The sequence below is a fragment of the Patagioenas fasciata genome, chromosome 26 (genome assembly GCF_037038585.1).
Source record: "Patagioenas fasciata isolate bPatFas1 chromosome 26, bPatFas1.hap1, whole genome shotgun sequence".
NCBI lineage: Eukaryota > Metazoa > Chordata > Aves > Columbiformes > Columbidae > Patagioenas > Patagioenas fasciata.
This window is the reverse complement of record NC_092545.1, coordinates 2,475,799-2,502,689: the sequence shown is the minus strand read 5'-3', so window position 1 is coordinate 2,502,689 and position 26,891 is coordinate 2,475,799. Positions and strand designations below refer to the sequence as shown.

At 49.6% G+C, this 26,891-nt stretch overlaps 1 pseudogene; it reads left to right on the top strand.

The window, feature by feature from the left end:
• Nucleotides 1–26,891, top strand: part of LOC136112251 (dynein axonemal heavy chain 9-like) — a 79,875-nt pseudogene that overhangs the window by 22,780 nt on the left and 30,204 nt on the right.

Below are 26,891 nucleotides of genomic sequence, written 5' to 3'. Positions count from 1 at the left end.
TGCCACCAGCTGCTTGGACTCTGCTGAAGGAAGAAGGGTGATAGAGAAGTATGAAGAAATGATCCAGCTGCTCGACAGGTAAGTGGTGGCTCAGGCATGACTGTAACTATATGAAAAAAAGCCAAACCTTATAGAATCATAGAATTGTTTTGGTTGGAAGAGACCCTCATGTCCATCCATTAACACAACCCTGGCACTGCCCCGTGTCCCTGAGAACCTCGTCTCCACGTCTGTCCACCCCTCCAGGGATGGTGACTCCACCACTGCCCTCGCAGCCTGTTCCAATGCCCGACAGCCCTTTGGGGAAGAAATGTTTCCTAATATCCAGTCTGAACCTCCCCTGGTGCAACTTGAGGCCATTTCCTTCTCCTTCTCTAAACCACCTTTCAGCACATTTGCAAGCCCAGGGCCTGACAATGTCTCTTTCTAAGCCAGAAGGAATTTTGTGATGAGAGAGGAGGAGGAATCCTTTGCTACACACCACAGTCTTTCTGTGATATCTTGAAATGAGAAGTTTGCATGGGAGGGACAGGGGCTGTGCAGCCCAGCAGAAATGTTGGAACGAGATTCTTTTGGATGTAGGAGATGCTGTGGTAGAAAACCTGAGCTGACCAGAAGTCTCAATCCACTTGTGCCCATTCACAGTGTACTTACCGTGGCTGTAATGTGTGTATTCCACAAGTGGGAGTGGGATTCGTTGCACCTCACTTAATATCTTAATGTTTGATGCTAAAACTGAACTGATTGCTCTGAGCTTTTGAATGTTTGTCCCCAAATTTGAATCCTCTGCTAAGAATGGTACTTGGGGGATCTTTGTTTTCCTGACTTGATGCTGTCACTGGTTTTCAGGTGTTTGTCTTTGAAGCCAAGATCTTTATGGAGGTGGTGTGGGTGGGTTTTAAATATTCCTTGATGTTCTTCAGCCCTCAGAAGTGGACTTGGCTTTTATTTGGTTATATGTCTTGGTGTGCGGGCTTGGCAGCTACGTGGTGGATGTTTTAATTTGTTTGTTTGTTTTCCGGCAGGTATCAGGAGAAGCTCTATGCAGACTGGTCCCAGACAGTCTCTGGAAAATCACAGTACAACCTTACTCAACCGCTTATCCGGCGAGATCCAGAAACCAAACTGATCACAGTTAATTTTGATCCCCAGGTAAGAACTAGCTTTCCTGTCTGCTGGAGGGCACGTCTCCAAGCTGTGCCCCACCGTGCATGGCAAGTCTGGTGGGATCGCTACTAGATCTGTTCTGCTGAGGTCCCTGGAGCATCTGTTATGGGTGACATGAATTAACCATCCCCTTTGTGGGCTCTGTCTCCTGGTAAAATATCAGGATTACAGTTTAAGCAGCGCAGATTGTAATTAAAGCCAGAAAGTCTGTGAGTAGCCAGATGTTAACTGGTGTCAACATCTCCAGAGCAGGTTGGTTTGACGCTGGTGTGGGGAGCGTAGGAGCATCATCCTACAGACGTGGGTTCGTGTTATGTTTACCTGAAATCTGAGCTTCCTGAAAGGGTATAAAAATCCCAGGAAAGGTTTGTTTTGTTACTTCAGTGTTGTGGCTGTTGGATTTCCTTAATTGTGGTGCAGGAGGCTTCCAGTAGGTCTCTGTTCCCTAGGGCTGCCCTCTCCAGCACAGGGAGGCCTGACCATCCCCCTGCCCAAAGCAGAGGCAGGGTCCAAGCCAGCAGAGTGCAGAGGTGGATTCAAAGGTTCTGGGGCCTGATGAGAGCTGGGGCCTCTCAAATGTGAAATGCCATTTGCTGCGGAGGTGCTGAATCTCAGGGGCCTGGGAAAACATCAAACACTTCCCCCTTTCCCTGGGACTTGCTGCTGTTAGAGAAAAGTGTTGAGGTTCCAGAGCTCATTCCAGCTTGGCTCTCAGACAAAGGATTTGTCCAGCTCCTTGGAATCTCCTTGCTAAGGTGGGAAGCAAATGGCCCCAGGGGATGTTTTCCACCCTTCACCCTGGTGCCAGGGTTTGGAGCCTGTGACGTGCTGAGCATGTTCTCAGCTCCAGTCTCTGAGTGCTTCTGCGCTGCTCTCAGCTTTCCGTACTGAGGACTGCCTCATGTCCTCAGGTGCCTGCTTAGCAGCCCCTTCATGCCCTTCAGAGCAGATAGGAGCACCTCATTTTGCCTAAAGGGAGGATGTATTTGCAACCCTTCAACATTAAAGAATCTTCCAGAGCTCACCTTCCATGGAGGAGAGGGAAAGAGGGTAAGACATCCTTGACACCATGGTGGGGATGTCTCAGACATTCCAGTGCATAAAAGGGAGGGGAGTTTGGTTCTATCTCACTTGGCCTCCTGCTCCCTCAATCCCCTGCTTTTCCCTTCCTCCCATCCCATCCTCTTCCATCCACCTCCTCAAACTGCTCCCTTCACCCTTCTGCGCTCCGTCTTTCTTTCCTCTTCTTGTCATTGTGGACATAGTCACTTTAGTATTGTAGATACTCCTCACCCCTGCCATTGCCCATACAATATACTGAATTTCTGTCACCCAGCCAAAATGTGCAGTTTCAGGAGCATTTTCCCTCTCACAAGCCACTAAACTGAGCAAAGATTTTTTTTTTTTTGTCTTAGAAGTGATATATTGCGTTGGAAGACCTTGCTGCTCCGTTTGTTGCAGGGACTCACTTCTACTTGGGTTTATAGTTTAATAACCCACTCAATCCCGTTCCATCACAACTCAAAGATGCTTTTGGTTGTGCCTCCTCCTGCAGGCACAGTATTGCTGAAAGACTGTATTGATGAGGATAGCTGAGAAGACCAGAGATCATCATGGCTTTTAGAGGCTGCACAGGGTTTGCTGGCTGGGTAGTTAACAGAGCTATATGTCTTTGATTGGGAAGCAAATCAGAGGCAAAGATCAATGGGAGGGAGATGGTCTGGACTAGGAGGTGTCCAGGCCCTTCTCAGAGCGTACTGCTTTGTGAATAAAACAGCAGGAACCCCCTAAGATCCCCAGAATTGACGGGAGGGTGTCTACCAGGTGAATGGGGAGGATTGTCTCACATTCAGCTCTCTGCCTTGTTTCTGCAGCTGGTGTCGGTGCTGAGGGAGCTGAGCTACCTGTCTGGCAGCCGCCTGGGAGCCATCCCACCCACGGCAGCAGAAATCTATTCCTCCAAGGAGTCATACCGGCAGCTGGCGGCCAACTTGGAGCTGGTGGTGAACAGATACAACAAGGTCCTGAAGACAGTCCTGGAGGTCGAATACCCTCTCATACAGGAGCAGCTGTGGGATATTAACTTGAAGCTGAAGAAGGCAGAAGAAACACTCAACTGGAAGATGGAGGGTGAGCTAGCTCTGTGTTAGGGCAAAAGAGGCCGTACAGGATTTCACAGAATCCCAGCCTGGTGAGGGCTGAAGAGACCTCTGCAGATCTCCCAGTCCAACCCCCCTGCTCACGCAGGGTCACAGAGCAGATCACACAGGTGGGTCCAGGCGGGTTTCAATGTCTCAGAGAAGGAGACTCCACACCCGTTCTGGGCAGCCTGGGCCAGGCTCTGGCACCTCCCAGCAAACAAGTTTCTGCTCATGTTCACATGGAGCCTCCTGTGTTTCAGTCTGTGCCCGTTGTCCCTCACCCTGGTGCTGGGCACCACTGAACAGAGTCTGGTCCATCCTCTGACAGCCACCCTGAGATATTGATCCCATTGATCAGATCCCTCTCAGCTTCTCTTCTCCAGCTCAACAGCCCCAGCTCTCTCAGCCTTTCCTCAGAAGAAAAATGCTCTAGACCCCTCAGCATCTTGGTAGCCACCGCTGGGCTCTCCCCAGTAATTCCTTGTCCTTCTTAAACTGGGGTGCCCAGAACTGGACACACCACTCAGATGGGGCCTCACGAGTGCAGAGCAGAGGGGGAGGATTCACCTCCCTCGACCTGCTGGCCACACTCCTACTCACGCAGCCCAGGTACCATCAGCCTTCTTGGCCACAGGGCACATTGCTCATGGTTAACCTGCTCACTTGGGTCTCATCAGATTCCTCCCATGTCCCCAGCCTCCATCACCTGGTTCCCAGTGACAGTTCACAGCAGGGCAGGGGACTCTCCAGCAGAGCCAGCACTGGGGAGACAAAGGGCAGCCCCCAGCCTGCCTGCTCCTTCCCATCTTACCTTGATCTGCTTGGGCTGGGGACAGGATCCTGATCCCTTCAGCTTCCCTCTGGGCTTTTGGGGAAGAGAGGCTGCCCTGTAAGCAGTGATGCTGAGGAAACGGCAAGATTGGGGTTTGTGAGAGCTGGCAAGGCTGGGGTTGAAGAGTCTGCTCCCTGCCCGTGCCAGCCCAAGTGACCCACTGTGTGGTCATGTCCCTGTGTCCCCAAGGCACTGCTTTCTCCCTGAGTTGTGCAGGGACTGGGACCCCTTGGCCCAGCCATCTGGCTTGGGACAGACTTCTCCCGGTGGGGGCCAGGGCCACCTCGTTATCCTTTCCAGCCAGATGAAATACTGTGGTTAGTGGTGAGGTTTGTGCACCGTGACTTTGGGATGATTTAACCAGTGTTCTTGCTTGATCAGTTTTAACTGCAAAGCAGAATGGAGGAAGACAATTTGTTTCCTCTTGGTGAAAGCAAACTGCTCGCTGTTGGAATATATATTTCTGTCATCAGGCTTGTGGTATGAACAGGAACAAGTGTCCTCCCTTGGGAACTTGCAAAGCAGAATTCCTCATGCTGAAAAACTCTTTCTCCATTGCACAACAAAGATGAAGGGACTTTCCTGCAGATGAAGTTCCCTGAATCTAAATGCAGCCCTCGCTGGTACCTTGGGCTGTCACAGCCTGTGTTTGTGGGGCTGTGGGTCCCTGCTCTAGTGACGGTGGCAGGAACACTCAGCCTGTTGTCCTTGTTCTCTCTCTGGTAGCAGATTAAATCTGGGTACGGGAAAGGGGGAAGTGTCAGACGTCCCCACGGTGCTGGTGCTCCTGGCAGAAAACAGAGGCTGCAGCTGTACCATGGATTGTTGGGGTAGGAGGGAGCTAGAAGTGACTCTTTTGGTTGAGGTGGTAAGTCTCTTGTGTTAATGATGGGTGAGAAATACATGAAACCGTGGGGGAAAAGTCTTATGGAGAGTGCACAAGAGCTTGGCCATGCAGCTCTGAAAAAAAGTAGTCAATCATCTCATTTTTTACCAGGTGTCTGGGATCACATCTCCATGGTGATGGATGATGTCCATGACCTCGAGCAGAGGATACAGAAAGCCAAAAACAATGTTGAGGAGATCCAGACCATCGTGGGATCGTGGGCGTCGCCCATATTTGTGAGAAGAGATTGTAAAAGAGAATCGCTGCTGAGCCTGGAGGACTGTCAGGACCGCCTGGAACGGCGTTACAGCCTTGTCCGAGAGTCAGGGCAGAGGATTCATCTGCTGGTGAAGGTGACGGGGGACCTTCTCCAGGGGTTTGTTGACTCTTCATAGGCTCTGGGTGTCTCTCCGCTCTGGTGAAAATGTCCAGAGCTGCTTCACCTTAAAATTAACTCCCTTAACTCATTTGAAAAACTTACCTGTTGTTGATTAAGGAATACTTTGATGGGTGAGCTGGTACAGCTGAGTGTGCGGGGCTGCTGACCAGGCACCGAGTTTGGAGCAGGAGTGGGAGCCGATGCAGCCCAGTCTGGCTCCCAGTCCTGGTTCTTGTGAAGCCACTAGAGGGGAGTCGTGCATCAGGCTTTGGGATCCTGCTCAGAGGAAAAACTCCTCCGAAATATTCACCTTAAAATGGAGAGGCAGCTGGCTGTGGCTGACCTTTCTGCTTTAGGCTTGTTGTTCCTCTGTGGGAGCAGGAGGTGACGCTGTCAGTCCAGGGAGAAGCTGAGTAACAAGAAAAAAGCTGCTGTCTGAACCCTGGGTTTTTTCCAGTGGCTTTGCCAGAGCTGAGAGTCCTCTTTGCAGAGCAGGAGAAAGCCCAAATCTCTGCGCCTCACCTGCCCAGAGGTTTTAGCGTGTCAGGGACAGCACCTTGGCTGGAAGGCAGATGGATTTTAGGTCCAGCCCACTCCTGAGGGTCGCCATCTGGCCTTGGACTCTGGAGAGACTGGGCTGACCCTCTCTGGGACACTGAGCCCTTGTTGCTCACCTTACTTCACTGTCTGCACTCAGCCTTGGGCTTCTGACCCACTTCTGTACCCTCTGAACCCACGGCGAGGATTTTACTATGCCCACGTTGTCCTGCTGCTACAGCTGTGACAGGCTCAACCACCTCCAGCTACACCCAAAAGATGGGAACACTTCCTAAATTGACCGGAGAGAACATGGGGCTGCGGCCAAGGCAGAAGGGCTGGCACCGCTGCTCTGGTGGCTCACAGGGCAGGACCAACTGCAAAGCAGCATGAAGGTCCTGGGGAGGGAAAGGCACCGTGGCCCAAAATAGGATGTCCCCATGCCTCTGTCCTGCTGTGCTGGTCAAACCTGGAGGAACAGCAGCAAAGGGGCCAAGAGCTGGTCTGCTGTGTTTCCCTTGGGTGTTCAGGTCTTCTTTTGAGCAGGGGAGTCTTGAGGCTGCTGAGAGAAGAGCACAGAGAGTTTGGGTACGTGCACCCACAAGCACAGGCAGGACAGTGAGATGCTGGCTTGCATTGCCCTTTTGCACCAGGATGAGGCCTCTGGAGTAAAGGTTCAGTAGAACACCAGTGACAAGGGGGCATTGTCAAATACAAGGGCATGGGACGGTGAAGAGGGGGTGGTGCTTTCAAATGGGCATTCCCATAGTGTTCAGTCCTGTGAAGTTCCCCTTTCTCTTGTGTCAGCAAAATGTGGAGGTGAGTCTGCAAGGCACCAGAGCCCTGGCTTGCTCTGTTAACAGTTTAATCACTCAGCGTTGATGTGTAAAGTTGGGGAGCAGCAACTCTGGGTTGACTCAAGCCCAATTGGCAATGCCACTCTATCTTGAGGAGGCTGAGGCCAGACCTCCTTGCTCTCTGCAACTGTCTGAAAGGAGGTTGGAGCATGGAGGGGGTTGGTCTCTTCTCCCAAGTAGTAAGAGATAGGATGAGAGGAAGTGGCCTCAAGTTGCACCAAGGAAAGTTCAGATTGGATATTAGGAAAAAATAATTCACAGAGAGGATTGTGAAGGTTTGGAATAGGCTGCCCAGAGCAGTGGTGGAGTCACATCCCTGGAGGTGTTAACAAATGTACAGATGGGGTTCTTAGGGACATGGGTTAGTGGTGGAGTTAGGTTATGGTTGGATTCGATGATCTTGAGGGTCTCTTCCAACCAGAATGATTCTATGATCTCATGTGTGCCAAGCTGCCATGCCACTGGGAATGGCACCCTCTCCTGTGTCCCCAGAGATGAAATACAGCCAGCTTTGAACCCCTGGCAGCAGACTGCAAGCTGGACCTTACGTTTTTTTTGAGCCCGTGCCTGTGTTGAGAGCCCCTGGCAGGCTTAGGAGAAAGAGCCCTCAGAGGGCATAGCAAGGCTGGAACAGGATCACGGCAGAGCCTGGGAGGTGCAGGGGATGGATACCCAGGCTGGTCTTGTGGGTGTGGAAGAGGAGACGCAAGAAGGATGGGGCCATTCTGTGGCCTAGAAAACCGTGAATTTCCTGACTGTGAACTTGCCTGGAGGTAAGGAACGCAATAAGCTGAGAAGGGAGGCTGTAAGCCAACCCTTTGTCTTCTGATCCCAATCTTTAACTATTTTCACTTGGTTTATTTAAAAACCCTTTTCTGAATTTTAAAGTTCTCTTGTTTTGAGATGACCATTTGTAGGGCAGAGGTGTAAGCAGTCCACTTGGAAGGACTCATCCACCCAAGGTAACATTGTACAGGCCACAAGGACTGAGGCTTCATGCATTGGGATGAGCCTTTGGCCCAGGTCTGCAAAGCACCCTTGAGCCCTTTGGCCTCAGAGAAGAGGGAGGAGAAGGTTGCAGGGCTGCTAAGTCTCTCACGCACTCCATTTTTACCTTGTGATTATTTTGAGTTGCTTCAGATGACAAAGCAGCCCTTGACAGAAGGAGAAAATTGTGGCCATGCTACCAGCAGCAACATCCGTCTGTCTGGTTTCTCACCCCCCGCAGGGCTGGTACCTGTGTGCTCATTGCCATGAGTCCTCAGCTGTGGGCAGCTCTTGTAGGACAGACTCAGCCCCGCTGTATTTCAAAGTGTCGTCTTTTTCTTCCAGGAAAACCAGAGCCTCTTACTTGCAGACCCAGCATCTGACATCTGGAAGGCCTATGTGGATTACGTGGATGAGATAGTTCTGGATGGATTCTTCACTGCCATTGAGTGCTCACTCAAGTACCTCCTCGAAAACACAGGTAACTGCTGGTTCCTCAGCTCTGGCCGTGATACCATCTTCAGTCTCACCAAAAGGAAGTTTCTGTTTTGTGCTTTGACTTGTGGTGGTCTTTCTACTCTGCCTCTTGCGTTGTCTACAGCAAGTGCTGGAGGAGCCTCCAGACTCAGAGGGTAACTCTGTCCCCTGGTCACTGGAGCAAAGCCTTGCTCAAGGGAAGGGACAGAGATGACTGTGCACCATTTGCTGGGATTTGTGAACAGACAAAATTGAGGCATCATTCCAAGTCTGTTCTTGGGCATCAGCCATCTCCTGACCTCCCATGCACAAAGCATCAAGGTGACACAACCTTTCGTTTGTGGAGAGTCTCAAGAGTTGGTTCTGTGGACGAAAGACATGAAAGAAAAACCTCCATCACTGAGGAGTGAGGAGAGGGGTCACCAAAGCAGAGCTCCTGCCTAAGGCTGCCACGGAGGGTCACTCTGCTGAGAGCAGCTGTGTCCAGCTAAAGCACATCTTCAGAACGCTTCCCTCCTGGATGTGGAGGCACACTGAGCTGGAGAATTGCATCCAGTTCCTCACCATCTTGTTAAAAACAAGCACATAATTTCACATTTGTGAAACCAGTTGGTGTTTTATTTTTTCATGCCTTTCTCCACTAAATTAAAGAGCCTCTTGGTTCCTGTTGTTTTTCTCCTCTTTAAGTACTTATGCGCTGTAATTGTTCAGCTCTCAGACTCCCTTTTGATTAGCTGAAGAGCCTGGTCTCTTTAAGGCTTCCCTCCACAGCATTTTTCCGGTCCTTAAATCACTTGTGTCTCATCTGTTCTCCAGTATCTCCTGTGGGTACCAGAACACCAGCTGGTTTGGCAGCCTCCCCTCTGCGTTGTATGCAGACACAATGTCACTGGACCCAGCGAGTGGGTGTCCCACCTGCCTGGTGTCCCTGTGGGGCATGTGTGTGTCTTGTGGTGGGATGTTAGTGGTGGCTCTAGATCACTTTTCTCCCCTTCAAAAATAACCTGGCACCTCTGTTCTTCCCTACCAGATCCCAAGGCAGGGCTTCCTCCCCTGTTTGAGGTGCAGCTGGATTTGGTGATCCCAGATTTGATATTTCAACCCTCCTTGGACCCTGGCACAAACGATGGCTTCTACGACGTGGTGGAAGGTCTTCTCAACGACATCTACCGGATCTCATCGCTGGTGCCCAGGCTGGCTGAGCACAGCGGCTTCCTCCACTACCAGGTCCGTGGCTGTGGAGCTCCCTCACGCTGTGTGGCAGTGAGGAGGTGCCACGCTGCCCCCGCATCACTGCGAGCTCCTCTCCTCTTCTCTCCAGGCTGACATGGAGGACATGGCTGACCTGGCCGACATGCGCCATGAGCTGATGGGGCGTGTGCAGGCCGTGATGGCGGCCTGCTGTGATTACCGCAGTGCCTTCGACCACTACTCCTACCTGTACGGGGAGGACAGAAAGGAGTTCTTCCGCCAGTTCCTCCTCTACGGGCACATTCTCACTGCGGCAGAAATCGAGGCCCATGCAGAGAACGGGGTCCCTGAGTCACCTCCCACGCTGCAGCAGTTCCGAGAGCAGATTGACTCCTACGAGAAGATCTATGAGGAGGTGAATCGCATCGAGCCCATCAGCATTTTCCAGAGTTGGATGAAAGTTGATGCTCGGCCTTTCAAAGCGTCTCTGCTGAATGTGATTAAACGGTGGAGCTTGGTGTTCAAGCAGCATCTCATGGACCACGTCATGCACAGGTAGGAACCGTTCTACCTCTTCTTCCCAGAACCAAAGTGGGTTTCTCTTGTGTTGGCTGGGCTTTATCATTTCACACTGATAAGCAAAAGGCTAATACAGGAGCAAGAGGAGGGGGCACACACCCCCTGCCAGCTCCATCGCATCTCTGCTAACTTTCATCCCCTCGTCTCTGCTGGGAGCAGCTGGTCCAGCTGAGTGTGTAAAGTGCAAACAGTTCCACGAACTCGGTACCATCGACATCCTGCGAGCTGATGCTCCTACGACCTACTGTGTGGTGTTGGACAGGATGTCTGTTTGTCTGTTCATCCTGGTCCAACTAATCTAATCTCTTCTAGGGCTCTATGCTTATTTTGTTGAATTTGCCATCAGTAAAGCTGCATTAATGCCATGAGATACTTGCTCCGTTTCTAAATGCAGTGCTCTTTTGAGTGCACTCTTTGTAAAAAAAGTAATTTGGGTTGCCTGGCATGAGCAGTCATGGGGAGGCAGTTTCAAGGTTACAAAAAGGAGGAGCTTTGGATGTAAGTTTTGAATTAACATGTGTTCCCTGCTCTGAATAGCTGCTCAGCCGCCTGGTCTCTGCAGGATGATGTGTTAGGTGATTTATTTGAGTAGCAGCAGCTGAAGGATGCCACAGGGCTTGGATGCTTACGAAGAAATATTTACAGACATATGTACTAGTGAAGGCTGCTGCGTGTGGTGGCTGCTGTGATCTCTTGTGTTCTTTTCAGCACGATAATTCCTGTGCAAAGAGGTTTTTGCATAGGTTAGAACAGGCATTTAGGAGTTCTTCTTAAGAGCTCCTGACTCAGCAGTTTAGTCTTTAATAGGTGAAGTGTTTAGGGCTATGTTTTGGTCCAGCAGCATCCACAGAATTTAAGCGGGCACTTCAAAAGTAAGCGTTTTGAGAAGGGAAGAATGGAAAGGACCAAAGATCCAGGAGCCCATCAAGCTCTGCTAACAGTGTCCAGCAGCTGGTGAGATCAAGAAGCAGGTAGGGAAACTTCCCCCAAATAGTCTCCTTGTCTCTAACCATTCATACCTGAGGACTTTGAGAGTCATGGGTTGTACCTTTGTATCTAAAGACCTGGATGGATTTTTTTTTCTCCCACAAATGTTCGGTTGCTTTTCTGAACCGCTGTGAATTTTTAACATCTGCATCCTTCTGCAGCAGAGACTTACCCTCTGAAATAAGGCAGCGTGCGAAGAAGAATCCCTGTTTGTTGTAGCTTTACAACCTACCAGGTTCATTTGTTGAATTCTTGTATTGGAAGAGATGACATGAAAACTGTCCTTTCAAATTCACTCTCTTCAGACCACAGACCCGAGCTCACAGGTCTCCCTTATAGAATCATAGGATAGAGTCATAGAATCTGTTTGGTTGGAAGAGACCATCAAGATCACAGAGTCCAACCATAACCTAACTCTGGCACTACCCCATGTCCCTGAGAACCTCATCTATATGTCTATCCAACCCCTCCAGGGATGGTGACTCCACCACTGCCCAGGGCAGCCTGTTCCAAGGCCCGACAGCCATTTCTGTGAATAATTTTTTTCCTAATACCCAATCTGAACCTCCCCTGGAGAAATTTGAGGCCATTTTATCTTATCACTTGCTACCTGAGAGAAGAGACCAACCCCCTCCATGCTCCAACCTCCTTTCAGACAGTTGCAGAGATCAGGTCTCCCCTCATCTCCTGTTCTCCAGGCTGAACAGCCCCAGCTCCCTCAGCTGCTCCTCGTAAGACTTGTGCTCCTCAAATGCCTTTTCTCCAACCTGTGAAGTCCCAACCCATTTATCCGTTCCTCACAGGAAGCTGTACCACATCTATGGATCCCTGTGAGCATGAACTGTGGTTCTGATGCCCTCAGCATGTTGCCATGTGATGGGCAGAGTTAGCCAGGCCTTTCCCTCTCCGTGCCAGTCCAGCTGCCTGGATGATTCCGGTAGGAACTGCTCTCATTTGGTGCTTTCCTGTTTTGTGTTCTACAGCTTGTCTGACCTGGACGAGTTCATAAAAACTGCTGGCAAAGGTTTGAGCAAAAAGGTTGAAAAAGGCGATTATGATGGTTTGGTGGAGATCATGGGGCATCTCCTGGCCGTTAAGGAAAGGCACAGTGTCACCGATGCCATGTTCGAGCCCCTGAAGCAAACCGTCGAACTGCTGAAGACGTATGAGCAAGAGCTGCCGGAGGAAGTCTATAAGCAACTGGAGGTGGGTGAAAAGCTGCGGTGGACACGGCGGTTTGCCAAGTAGCCAGCGTCAAAGAGTATGAGCTTAAGAGCATTGCAGGAATATTTAAAGCCCCACTCCCTGTCATTAGAGGGCCTCAGTGGATAGTATTTTACTATTGTGGGATGTGCCTTAATAGCTCTAAATTTTGGAGTTATATTGAGGTTTTTCTTTTAAAGCAGAGATTAAGCCTTTTGCTATGTATGAAAAACATAGAATTGCCTGCTCCAACTCTCAGCGATTACTCTTGAAAAAAATTAATGCATTTTCAAATACATCTGTTAATTAGTTTGAATTATAATTATTTTTAAATAAGCCAGTTCTTGGCAACTGTGGAGATGGGAAGGATAATGTTGGCAGAGGAGTCGCCTTCTCATAGGACTTCAGTCCTCCACTAGGTCTATAACACCCAATCTGCTTGACCCAAAGGACATCACTGGGAGCACGTTATGAAAGTATTTCAGCACCTTTCCACATCTGGCCCTGATGAATCAATTTTTCTTTGGGGAATTCTTCTCATTTCTGGACAGGGGACCATGAGGTGAAGGTTGGAAAAGCCTGTGGGATGCCCAGCCAGCCTTGGGGAACTGGCAGCAGTCACCATGTTACGGTGGAGGAGCGTGTGGCTACGTACTGATGGATACCCCTTAGTCACGGGGCGTTGTGTGCAGAGGGCTCTGTGTAGGACACCAGGTTTAAGGCAGAGCTTTTTGGGGAGAAGTTCCTCCCTCTGCTGCAGGCTTGGATGGGACCTGAGCGGGGTTCAGCAATCCCCCAGTTTTCTGCTGGTGCAGCCGTGATCCACGGATGGTTGTATCACCAAATCTGACACGGGTAAGGGTCCTAAAGATAACTGGATTCCTACAGACACCCTGAAAAACAGAAGAGCTGCATTAAATGAATGTTTTGGCTGCTACAGCAGCTTCAGTTCAGCATAAAAAATGGTGCTATGGGGAACCCAGCTCTGCTGATTCCTCTGCCCAAGAGCCGCTTGCTTGGTGCCTGTTTGTGCGTGTAGATTTGAACAACTGATTTATTTTTCTGACAGAAGAAATGAGGTATGCAGGGCAGCCATTCAGATGTAGGAGATAACAAAACAGTTTCGTTCTTTCTGGCAAGTGACAGCAACACATAGTTGAATAATTCATTCACTGCTGTACACAGTAGGAAAACCAAAGTAAGTTCCTCCAGGTACCGCTCCCTCCATGGCCATGAAGATGGATGGGCTGGAGCTGATAGTTTGTATGAGAAGGACAAGGAAGCAGCTCCATGTGTGCCCTGCTATGGTCATGGATAGTGATTTCTACAGAGACTGGAACATGAAGTGCCAGAAAGAGACCCCTCAGGAGGGACTGGCCCTGCTCTGGCCGCCTCTGCTGCCTCCAGGTTATTTCGCTTCTTTGCATAGTGTTGGTGCATCTCCATTAGTCTTCTCAACTATGTGCACTGGGATGAAAAGAAGCCCAAAGTCTTTCCTGTAGGCTGGCACAGTACCTGGGGAAGTGGGAGAGCAAAGCTGTGGGACTTGAGGACAGCAGAGCCCTGGCTGGTGTCACTGTCTGGGGTGAGGATTTGGCTCGAGAAGTCTAGTGAGAAGAGAAGAAATCAAATCTCTTTCTAAATAAAATCCCAGGTGCAAAGGGTGGATTGTTAGCAGTGCTGTGCACCAGCAGCTTGGATGCAGTCCTGAGAAAGAAACTGTCTTATTTAGTGCTAATATTATACAGGCAGGCTGGAGGGATTTGCCCCAGAAAGCTCTGTAGAAGTCCTTCTGGCATAATATCTTCTGCTCTAAGAGCTGGCTGGAAATTTCCCAGGCTCTGTTTCTTAATTAGCTCTGGGAAGCCGGACGATCTGATGAACTTGCATCCTCAGCCCACCCTCCTGCCTCCAGCCAGCTCTGGGTCCCGCTGGGCTCGGTGTCAGGAGAACTGTGCTCTCTCAACCACTGAGCCATCCTGGGAGCCCAGGATCTGGTCTGGGACCCTTCTTCTGAAGTTATTTAACATGTTTTTGCAATCAGAGCAGTCAGTTTTAAAGTCTCAGTCTTCATTCGTCTTCAAAATTGTGGATAACTGATAAGTTTTATCCCAAATTGTGTTTAGCTTTTGCATCACAACAAAACTTCCTTGCAGTTTTAGGCATGGAATCTGTTGCTTTTCCTGTTCTGTGATTGTCCATAAACAGATCAGTCACATCTTATATCAAATAGCAAATACTGCCTACCGTCATTTAAATTTTGCTTGCAGGAGCTGCCAGAAAAATGGAACAATATAAAGAAGCTGGCGATAGCTGTGAAGCAGCATGTGGCTCCTCTGCAGGCGAACGAAATGACAGTTGTGCGCAAGAGCTGTGCGGCGTTTGATGTTGAGCAACACAGATTCAGAGAGCGATTTCGGAAAGAAGCACCATTCAGGTACAGTGAAATTATAACATCAGAGAAGCCCTGAGGAAGAAAAGCTTCATGGGATCATCTCGGAGTGTCCTGAGGATGTGTTCTTGAACCCTTGCATACATTTCCTACCTGCTCACGGTGTTGTATCTGTTATGCCCTGGGTGTTTTGTCCCTGCAAACACTGTAAGGTGTTAGCAAGAGATTCAATCTGGATGCTGAGTGCACAATATTGCTTAAAGGGGTTGTCAGCAGTGCCATGTGGCTGCACCATCAATGGGTACTATAGATGTATCATGTCTGCTTTGTGTCTCAGAGGCACCATTTGTTTTATGTTTTCTTTAGAAGTTGTTACAATATCACTTATGAAGAATAAACATTTCTTTCTAGGTTTGACACCAAAAAGCCTTATCAACTGCTGGATACAAAGCACATTGAGATTAAACAAATGGAGTCAGCCATGACCTCGATTTATGAATCAGCTGGTCTGTTTGAAGTCATAGTGCCAGACTATAAACAACTGAAGCAGTGCCGAAAGGAGCTGTGTCTTCTCAAAGAGCTCTGGGATATGATCTCCCTTGTGGGCACTTGCCTTGATGACTGGCAGACCACCAAATGGGCGGATATTAACGTGGAAAACATGGATCTGGAGTGTAAAAAGTTTGCAAGAGAGATTCGGAATTTGGATAAGGAGGTGAGGGCGTGGGATGCTTTCACTGGGCTGGACAGCAAGGTGAAGAACGTGCTGACGGCCCTGAAAGCTGTGGCAGAACTTCAAAATCCCGCCATTAGGGAAAGGCACTGGAATCAGCTGATGCAGGTGACGGGTGTGAGGTTTGTGATGGACTCGGACACCACGCTGGCTGACCTCCTGAAGCTCAACCTCCATAACTTTGAGGATGAGGTTCGTGGCATTGTGGACAAAGCGGTACGAGAAATGAGTATGGAGAAAGTCCTGAAGGAGCTAAAAATGACTTGGAGCACCATGGAGTTTCAGTATGAGCCTCACCCCCGGACGAACATCCCGTTGCTGAAGTCAGACGAGGAACTCATAGAAACTTTAGAAGACAACCAGGTGCAGCTGCAGAATTTAATGACATCCAAATGTATTGCTTTCTTCTTGGAGGAAGTGTCCATATGGCAGAGGAAGCTGTCCACAACAGATTCCGTCATTTCTCTCTGGTTCGAAGTGCAGCGTACGTGGTCTCACTTGGAGAGCATATTCATAGGCTCAGAAGATATACGGGCACAGCTTCCTAAGGTATGAAATCCCAAATCCTATTTTTCCTGTGTGGAAAGCGTTGAAGAAGAGCCTCCATTACACAGAAGAAGGTTGTCTATATTGCCGTGTTCCCCCAAGCAGGACTGTTCTCTTGCTGCATTGCTTTCTTGGAGGCTCCCTTAATGCTACAGCAGTTTCCCCAGTGTTGCCCCAGGATGTTTTTGTACTGTTGGTTGTGCCTGAACCCTGCTGAGAAACTGTTTTTCCTCCCCTCCACCATTGCACAGCAGATGCAGAGTTCCTGGAGGCTGAGCAGGAGGCTGCTGGCTTCCTTCAGTGATACAGGCATGTTCCCTCTTTCCTTGGAGGGGAGAAGACGGAGATAATTACTCAGATGGTGCAAATTGTCAAATCAGAGCTGGACCAGGCAGCTTTGCAGTGTCCGCTTCCCTGCCTCCAGTGCTGGTGCAGCAGGAGAGCAGCTCTTCTCCCACTTCAGCTTCAGAAAATTGAGCAGAGTTGTCACTGATGCCCTCCTCAGGGTTGTGACCTCCTCAGGGCTGTCTTTGAGTCCAGCTTCCAGTCTTATTCCCTATTCTCTTGATTATTTAGAAAATCTTCCAAGCTTGTTCCTGGCCCCGCTGGACCACTCGCAGCCCTGTGGAGGAACCTGCCTTTCACTCACGAGTGACCCACAGTTGGCTGTGTGACCCCCGTCCCTGTTCACGAGCAGCATCGCTGACAGCACCACTGTGGGACGAACACCCACGAGGGGATGTGCGCAGCCCATTGACCCCTGGACAACACACTGTTCTGTCTCCAACCCTGCACTCTGCTCTGCTTGGACTGTTCCTCCATCTGCTTCAGAGAGCACGCTGTGCTGAGTGTCCTGGGGGCAGTTTTTGGCCCCTCACACCAAGAAAGCCCTTGTGGTGCTGGAGCAAGTTGAGAGAAGGGAATGGAGCTGGTGAGGGGCTGGAGCACAAGTGTGATGGGAGCGGCTGAGGGACCTGGGGGATTCAGCTGGAGAACAGGAGGTGAGGGGAGACCTTCTGATCTCTGAACTGCCTGAAAGGAGCTTGGAGCCAGGGGGGGTCGGGCTCTGCTCCCCAGGAACAAGCGCCAGGAGCAGAGGAAATGGCCTCAAGTTGCGCCAGGGGAGGCTGAGGTTGGATCTGGGGAACAATTTCTTCCCCAAAGGGCTGTGGGACATTGGAACAGGCTGCCCAGGGCAGTGCTGGAGTCACCATCCCTGGAAGATGTATAGATGAGGAACATGGTTTAGTACTAGATTTAGGTTATGGTTGGACTCAGTGATCTCAATGGTCTCCTCCAGCTAAATGATTCTATGATTCTGGGCACACCTCGCTCACTGGGCAATATATACAGGTGCTGATAACCAGTGCCCTGAGGCTGTACCATGTGCCAGCAAGCTCTTAATATCCAGGAGCTATCTAATGTCATGTATGAAATTGCATCATGATTTACATTTGCATCCTGCTGGGCAGCTGTCTGCATCTCAGTAGCTGTCTGGCAGTGGTATGAACCATAGAACCATAGGATGTCCTGACTTGGAAGGACCCATCAGGATTGTCAAGTCCAACTCCTGTCCCTGCACAGGACACCCCACAATTCACCCCATGTGTCTGAGGACGTTGCCCAGTCTCTCCTTGAACACTGTCAGGTTGGGGCTGTGACCCCTCCCTGGGAGCCTGTTCAGTGTCCAGCACCTCTGGGTGAAGAACCTTTTCCTCATGTCCCACTGCCCTCCCTGGCACATCTTCTGCCATTCCCTGGGGTTCTGTCACTGTCACAGAGAAGAGCTCAGCCCTGCCCCTCCTGCTCCTGCTGAGGAACCTGCAGCCCTATGAGCTCTGCCCTCAGTCTCCTCTGCTCCAGCTGAGCAAACCCAGGGACTTCAGCCGCTCCTCATACGGTTTCCCCTCCGAACCCTTCACCAAGTTCATGTCCCTCCTCTGGACACCCTCCAGTAGCTTTATCTCCTTTTCTCCTGTGTCCCCAGCCCTGCACACAGTGAATGCTCCAGGTGAGGCCGCCCCAGCACAGAGCAGAGCGGGACAATCCCCTCCCTGCCCGGCTGGCCGTGCTGTGCTGGATGCACCAGGACACGGGGCCCTCTTGGCTCCAGGGACACAGGTGGCTCAGTCAGCAGCTTCTCTTCCGTAAACGAAAGACTGAAGCTCAAAGTCTCTGTAGCTGAGCACCCTCAGGATGCATCCAGGGCTGGGGGGATGTGCTGACAGGCTGTGGGATGCTCACCTGGAGCTGGATCTGTGGCGTGAGTGTAGGGAGGGCTCAACCTTCCAGATGGAGCCTTGCTCCTGGGGCTGAACACAGGGTAGCGTGGAAGTGTTACCTGGACTGCTTGGAACACTTGTTCAGTGTCCCGCCTCACTTAGGAGGCCTGACCTGGGAAGAAGGGAGGAGCAGAGATGTTTTGAACATAGCTTGCTTTATTCTTCAGTGTTTAGCTCCAGAAATTCAGAGTCCCTGTTAGATATGGAGCATAATTGTTGATGTGGGCCTCCGGTGCTGACATGGGGTTTCCATACCCTCATTGAAGGCAAGGAAGGGCTCTCCTCTACAAGAGTCATCATACCCGTTTTGTGGATGGGTGTTGGGATTCCTGTGCTGTAGCAGGAGGGGAGGAGTGCACTCACATGAGGCTGGTAGCCTTTCCACGGTGTGGGAGCATCTCCTGCTGCTGCAGCCAGGGAAACTTGGTACTTCACCTGGACATGGGAGAGAGAGATTTATGAGGTTTTCCAAGGGGAATTAAATCCCATGAAAATGGTTGGTCCTAGACATTGCCTCCTGCATGGAGCACTTTATCCACAACCCCTTTGGGATACAGTGACAAGAAGGCAAGTGCCTGTTTGCAGACTAGTTTCAGGCAAGTCAGTGGAAGAGCCATTCTGGAATGGTGGAGGGGTCCCTGTCTGCACTGGACAGAAGGTTTTCCCCTCAACCCAAAGACAGCACCCAGAGGATGGAGACCTTTAGCACAAAATCCATGTTTTACCATGAGCATGTTTGTGTTGCTTTTTAGGACTCCAAACGCTTTGAAGGGATTGATGTGGACTTTAAAGAACTGGCCTATGAAACTCAGAAAACCCCAAATGTGGTTGAGGCCACCAATAAACCAGGTCTGTCCCAACAACTGGAGGACATTCAGAGTAGGTAGGTACAACTTCAGTCCCAGGATTTTGTCAGAGACTGGGATCAGCTCTAATAAGTTGGTTTAACCTGTGCTCCAAGGCTTTCCTTCTGGACTGTGCGTTCTTTGCATTCACACATTGAGTCTTTTTATTTATGATCCATCACCCTGAAGCCCCCAAGGTGGATTCTGGCTTTGCGTATGTGCAAACTCTTATCTTGAATATTGATTTGCACACATACAAAGCTAGGCACTCAGTTGGTTTTAATAACATGTGGCCTCACTGCCACCCCAAATTTGGTGTCTTAAATATCTATTTAGCAGTCCAAGCAGGGATATCTGCAGCAGAGCTGATCCCATGTGCTTTAGTTAACAAAATTATCTTTGTGTGTGTACCCTTCACAGATGGTATAACTAAACTCCCTGAGAAAGACCTTAATGTCCAGAGATGGATACAGTTCTCTCCTAACATATGAGCTACTCTACCTGGAACACACCTAACAAGTTAACGTGATAGCTGTTGTGTCAGTAATAACTATCCATTTAAAATAGAGATCTAATTTTACTTCCTAAACAGATAAGGCCCGTGTTCCCCACAGAGGACTAACTGCATGTTATTTATGAACTTTGAAAGCTCAGCAGCAGTTTAACATGTAAACACTGAGAGATTCATTTTAGAACAGAGCAAACAAGTTTCTTTTCAGGCTTCACAAGCACAAAAAGCTGAGTAGGTTTGAATCAGACTTTAAAATGTGCTCATTAGAATAAAAGCAGTTTTGGAAACTTTCATCCTAGTGTGAAATCACCTGTGGCAGTTGAGAGCTTGTCTAAAACAGTAAGTCAGACTGCAAAGCCTTTCTAGCCTCTTCTTCCACCTGTGTTTCTGCTTTTTGGTGAGGATTCTCTGACTCTTTGTCTGTTTGACCCTTGGGAGTGGAGAGAGATCTATGAGTTACTATGTGCTTTGTTATCTATTTGGAAAATGCTGTAAAGGACCAGCCTGCAGGCTCAGCTCATGTCTGGCATTTCCCCATGGGAGGGGAGAATCTGCTCGATAACCCAAACTGTAGCACGACACATTAAAGGATATTCACCCGCCTGTCCTGGGCTCTATTTTTCTGCTCTTCTCCCCAGGTTGTCCCTGTGTGAGAAGGCTTTGGCTGAATATTTGGACATGAAAAGATTGGCCTTTCCCAGATTTTACTTTGTTTCTTCAGCAGATTTATTGGATATTCTTTCCAATGGCACCAACCCACAGCTGGTAAGCCTTGCACTATGTCACCTTCACATTTTCCAGCTGTCAGTAATGTCAGGGTGGAAGATGCTGTCTAGGGACTCAGCTGTAGCTTATCCTTTCTTGAGTGCCTTTTCTCCCACCCTCACTTGGATTAACAAGAACTCTTTCACTGCTGGCCTTCATCTGTCGTCTCTGAAAGGCAATGCGCACACTGTATGTTGTCCCATCTGTCCCTGGTGATGCTTGCAGATGGTTCTGAAAGCACTGCACAGAGCAGAGCTATGTTCTTGATACCATAAAAACAGTGGGTTTGTTTCTGCTGGGATACAGTGAGGTTGGGGGAAACCATTTCTTGAGGATCTCAGCCAAAACTTGTTGCTGAGCTTGGTTCCCCAAGCTGGGATGCCAGCAAACAGCATCTGTTGTTGAAAGAGCCACAGACCGATCATTCAAATGTGACAGTGTTGACAACCGAGGGCTTGGAGACGTCTCTGTTTTTAGGCAGAGGAGACATCTGCTAGTCAGCCACTTCTTCCTTCCCCCATGCAAAGGTCTTTGGGATGGCCTGTTTCCAGGGGAAGAGCAGAACACAGCCTGGAAGAGGTAAGACAGCTGGTGGTCAGACAGTGGCTGTGGCCAAGGCAGGACTTCCTTGGGTTGCCACCCACCCCTGCACAGCTCTGCTTGGCCTTGTTTGGGACGCATCTTTTATTCAGAGGTTGGTGCATAAAACCAGTCAAAACGTTCACAGCAAAAGGCGAGTGTTGGATGATGAACAAAGTCCTAATTCTGTCTTTTGGTAGCGAGTATTTTCACTTTCTTCAGGCTTTCCACCATTTTCAGTATTGATGTGAGCACAGGAATGGAGCAGGTTTGCATGTGTATTTGGAAATGCTGTTGTTTCCCTCTAACCTTTAACGCTGCTTCTATCTGTGTCTGCTGCTGGGTGATTTCAGCCCACAGAGTATCATAAATACATAGTTGATTGATATTTAAAATGAAGAGGAAAAAAAAACCACAGGAAGCAAAGATACTGTGTTGAAATGCTCTATTGAGTAAGAAGAAATTCCTGGTGTTTTCTGTTATTCAAAAGTATTTGCAGTAAAATCAAAGTAAATGTCAAGCAGTATCATACATAGATACACTCTCAGCCTTCCCAATGTAGTTTCAAAGTCTGATGATTCCTAAAGGAGGATTAAATACACAATGACATTATCCTCGTGAACTGGGTGCTGAACTTGTGCAGATTCAGGTGCGTTCGGGCTCTGGCAGCAGGATCGCAGCAAGTGCTGGGGTTGTGTCCGAACCCTCCAGACTGGACAGGGTCTGGGAAGGGGCAGCTGGGGATTTGTGACCAGAAGCTTCTACATGTAAGAAAAAGTTTCTACGGTTTACTTACGGTTTGAAAAGAGATAAGCTTATGGCCTCAAGATACGCTTAATGGCCTCAAGTTGTGCCAGGGGAGGTTCAGATTGGATATTGTAAAAACATTCTTCCCAGAAAGGGCTGTGGGGCATGGGAACAGGCTGCCCAGGGCAGTGCTGGAGTCACCATCCCTGGAGGGGTTTAAAAGGCATTTAGACGAGGTTCTTAGGGACATGGATTAGTGCCAGAGCTAGGGTATGGCTGGACTTGATCCTGAGGGTTTCTTCCACCCAAAATGATTCTGTGATCTGGGGGGATGCTGAGTGCCCTGTGCTTCTCAGAGTCACTTAGCACCTCCCAGGGTTTGGCCCTGCTTGTATGTGTGTGAGAAGCTGCGTCCACTTGCAGCACAGCTCATGAGAGGGAGGGTTGTAGTTCTTTGTGAGTCAGTGAGTCAGAATTAGATGGACAAATCCACCTCCACCCTTCCTTCTCTGAAAGCATCAGAGCATTGGGCATCTCACGCAGAATCCCAGAATGTCAGGGTTGGAAGGGACCTGGAAAGCTCATCCAGTGCAATCCCCCCATGGAGCAGGAACACCCAGCTGAGGTTCCACAGGAAGGGGTCCAGGCGGGTTTGAATGTCTGCAGAGAAGGAGACTCCACAACCTCCCTGGGCAGCCTGGGCCAGGCTCTGACACCCTCACCAGGAAGAAGTTTCTTCTCAAATTTAAGTGAAACCTCCTGTGTTCCAGTTTGAACCCATTCCCCCTTGTCCTATCACTGGTTGTCACCGAGGAGAGCCTGGCTCCATTCTCCTGACACTCCCCCTTTATATATCTGTAAACATGAATGAGTCCCCCCTCTGTCTCCTCTTCTCCAGCTCCAGAGCCCCAGCTCCCTCAGCCTTTCCTCACACGGGAGATGCTCCACTCCCTCCAGCATCTTGGTGGCTGCGCTGGACTCTCTGCAGCAGTTCCCTGTCCTTCTGGAGCTGAGGGGCCACAACTGGTCACAATATTCCAGATGTGGTCTCCCCAGGGCAGAGCAGAGGGGCAGGAGAACCTCTCTGACCTACTGACCACCCCCTTCTAACCCACCCCAGGTACCATTGGCCTTCCTGGCCACAAGGGCCCAGTGCTGGCTCATGGTCACCCTGCTGTCCCCAGGACCCCCAGGTCCCTTTCCCTCATTTCTCATCTCCCCTATGGGAGTTTTTCTACCTCTCTGCTGTAATTGAGAGAGGCAGCTCCTGTCTGGGACTGCTTTGGGAGCTTCCCCTTTCTGTGGGGACGTCAATCCTAGGAGAATCTCACCTTCATTGGCGTGGGGCGCGCAGTGATGCAGTTGTGTGTTACGCAGTGGTCTGGAAGAAGTGCTGGTGACCTGCTCAGCTCCCAGCAGGCAGATGCTGATGTTGAGAGCCCACAGCATCTCCCTGTTGGCTTTGCAGACTCAGATGGAGGTGAGCAGGAAAGAACTGAATTATTCTTTTCCTTCTGGAAGAGTGCTTTTGGTGAACATGGTTGTTCTATAGGAGGTCTGGGCTGTTTATCATAGGTCTTAGGCAGAAATAAAGATCTTTCTTCTCCATGAAAGAGAATTTAGGATATTTCACTAGCACAAAATCAGTTTCTAGTAGTGGAAAAACAGGAAAGTTCATAGTGAAGAAAACTCCACGTTGTGCTGAGAATAGGATGAGGTGGAGAAATGGCTACAGACTTCTCATCACTACATGTAGGGAAATTTGGGGTAGGAGTCATGAGGTGTTTCAATGTTTTCTATGCTTTTGCTCTGTATGGAAGATTTCCCAATGGAGAAACATGATTTATTAAGGCATGTCTGTTTTCTAAATTACGTAGAAATAGGTGGAAGTATTACAAGAGACAGCAAGAGGCTTTTGTTGGCAGTATGTTGGCCACATTTGAGAAGATGTGGTGCTACCTAAATATCCAAGATATTTTGTTAACATGATTTTGCTTGTGACATGTATAGTGATCTTCATTCCGCTCGTCCTATCTCGGTTGCTTTATTTATACAACCCGTTTTGCAGGTGCAACGTCATCTTTCCAAACTCTTTGACAGCTTGGCCAGGATGAAATTCCAGCTGGACTCTGAGCAAAAGCCAACCAAGGTTGGCCTGGGAATGCACAGTAGAGAGGAGGAGTACGTCAGCTTCAGCGAGCCCTGCGACTGCAGTGGGCAGGTGAGAGGGAAGTCCTTGTCTATCAAAACTGTCCGGTGGAGTCTGCTCCCCTGCCCCTCGTGTGAGATCCCTTGCCAAGACGTCATAGAGCTTCACTGCTCTCCCCTGGTGCATGAGAAAAGCTGGAAGAGGTGGTGATTTAGTACCTCCTTACACCACAACCTTTCGTGTCACTCTGGATAGGTCCTCACTAAGGGGGGACGTGGATGTCGCAGTCCACTGTGAGAGAAAGAGCTGTGCCATTTTTCTGACTAGGTTTTTAATTTGATTTTTTCTAAGACCTTTTGAAGGTTAGTCTTAAAGCTTGCTACAAATATCCTCGGTGAGGGAGGGGATGCAGACTGAAAAGAGACTAAGCTATTCCATAGTACCTCTGCACGGGTGTGTTTGGCAGGAGAAGGCCTTTTACCTGTTTCTCAAGTCTTCATTATTTCATACCACGAGTGAAAGTACGAAATGTAAGAATCAAGCTACTGCTCAGCTTATCTATCCTGGTAGTTTCACCTTTCTGCATGGTCTATTACAGGAAGCTAAAGTACGTAATACCGGCTACTGAGCTCCCCAGCAATGGAGCTTGCTGCGTTCAGTCTGTCTTCTTGTTGAGGGCTTTGCCTGTGAAATATGAAATTCAGCAGGAATTGTGTTCCCAAGTTTGGCAGCATCTTTCTTCTGCTGCTGGCAGACTGCCCACATCCCACCAGGGATTCTGTCATGGCCTGGAGGTGGAACACACCTGACCAAATTATTCATTGACGGAGTTCATTTTGGTTCCTCCTGTAGCTAGAGTTCAAGAAAAAAATCTGTCTTCTGTTCTTGGTGTCTGGAAGTAGATGCTAATCCTACAGTACCAGAATTAGCCAAATCTACCCAGTCTGAAGGAGGCTGTGAGGTTTGGTTAACTCATAGAATGTCCTGAGCTGGAAGGGACCCACCAGGATCATGGAGTCCAAGTCCTGTCCCTGCAGTGACAACCCCACAGGTCACCCCGTGTGTCTGAGGACGTTGTCCAGTCTCTCCTTGAACACTGTCAGGTTGGGGCTGTGACCCCTCCCTGGGAGCCTGTTCAGTGTCCAGCACCTCTGGGTGAAGAACCTTTCCCTCATGTCCAGTCTAAAGAGAACTGAGATGCTTGCCTCATTTCCTATCTTCACTAATTACCAAAGGCACTTAAGAAGAGCAAATGTGTTACTGGGATTTAATCTCTTTTCCAGGTTGAAGTCTGGCTCAGTCATGTACTAGACAGCATGAGGGCTACTGCGAGAGATGAGATGACAGAAGCCGTCATGGCTTATGAGGAAAAACCAAGGGAACAATGGCTCTTTGACTATCCTGCCCAGGTATCTGCCACTGCTTCTTATCACCACTCAGGCTGGCTCGTGGAAAGGTAGCTCTTGGGTTCCCCATCAGTCCTGCCCTTCCCTTCTTTCAGCAGCTGTGGACAGGCATGTTTCTGGCCTCCACCTTGCTATCCAGGAGAGAGGGAGGATGAGTTGTCCTTTATCCTGGCGGTCTCCTGATGGAGTTTTCAGGCTGAGCTCCATGCTCTGGTTGGGGCTCTTGGTTGGGTGACAGAGCCCAGGGGCTTGGGCAGTGCAGTCTGTACAGCCAGAGCAGTGAGAGGTGCAGCAGGAAGGCAAAGTGGTGAGGCCTGATAAGAGTGAAGAGCCCCTCAGATGCACCTCTGACAACCTCGTGGTCTCCAACTCTTCCTCCTCTGCTGTGTCAGGCGTGTGAAAGGTGCTGATTTACTTATAACTAGCTGCTAAATGTGTCTATCACTGATATGGTGTTTTAAATGAATGTCATGGAGCAGATCCTTGTTGTACTGTCTGCTGTGACTACTGTATGAAAAAATACTTAATTTCATGTCACGGATGTTTCATCCTTATCTCCCTGTGGATCCGACACTCTTGAACATAAGGAAGCTTTGGTATTTTCCCTGATACTGAACCAGCCTATTTCCCTAGGTGGCGCTTTGCTGCACCCAGATCTGGTGGACAACCGAGGTTGGGATTGCCTTTGCCAGGGTGGAGGAAGGCTACGAGAATGCGATGAAGGAATAGCACAAGAAGCAAGTGACCCAGCTGAACACCCTCGTTACCATGCTGATCGGGCAGCTCTCCAAGGGCGACAGACAGAAAATCATGACCATTTGCACCATCGACGTGCATGCTCGGGATGTGGTGGCAAAGATGATAGCACAGAAGGTTGGTGTTGGCAGTTCAGCACAGTTCTGTGGGTGCTGGAGAGGGGGCTTCAGGGGGCCCAACCACTGGCCATTCAGATCACTGCCGGTCTCAGTGGGAGACGTATGACTAAATTTATTTCTACAATGTTTGTAGTAAGTGTGCAGAAAGCCCCTGTAAGCCTGCAGAGCTGTGCTGTGTCATGGCCCTGCAACACCAACTTGTAGTTGCTGCAGATTCACACCAGGAGTGAGAGCGCGGCACTGCGTCCTGGTGCCAAGACATGTGCTGGTGGATGATGGTGGTGTGTTGGGAGGCTGCTGGACTCAGTCTCAGTTTTGACTTTAGAAAGTAAGAAAAAGCATTCAAGCTTTGTTCTTTGTAGCGTCCTTTGTCTGGTGTGGGGCCACAGGGACTTATGTGGGACTCCCTTCTCCTGCAACACCTCTCCCACACTACTCCCCTGTCCCTGACACCATGCCAAGTGTTTAGCCTTGCAGGTGGGTGGGAAGATGCCCTGAATGTATTGGGTTGTGGCTCTTCCCTCATCTGTGTCATCTCAGAGGCAGCCAGGCTGCTCACAGGGTTTCTGTCTTCAAGGCTCAGCTGGGCTCAGTGGTGCCTCGGTCCAGCCTGGGGTGAAGTGATGCATCTGGACCTGCCTGCTGGTTGTGCAGAGAGCGCTGGCCATGCCTGTCTTTGTCCACCTGTCCCCAGTCTGTTTCCTTGGTGCTGTCTGCAACCTCTTCCTTGTCTAGATGGCCTCTGCTCCATCTCTCACTCTGGTTGCATTATGAGACCTTCTTCATGACTTGCTGCTTCTTAAATCTATTCAGGAGTCTTTTTGTAAGGCTCTTTCTC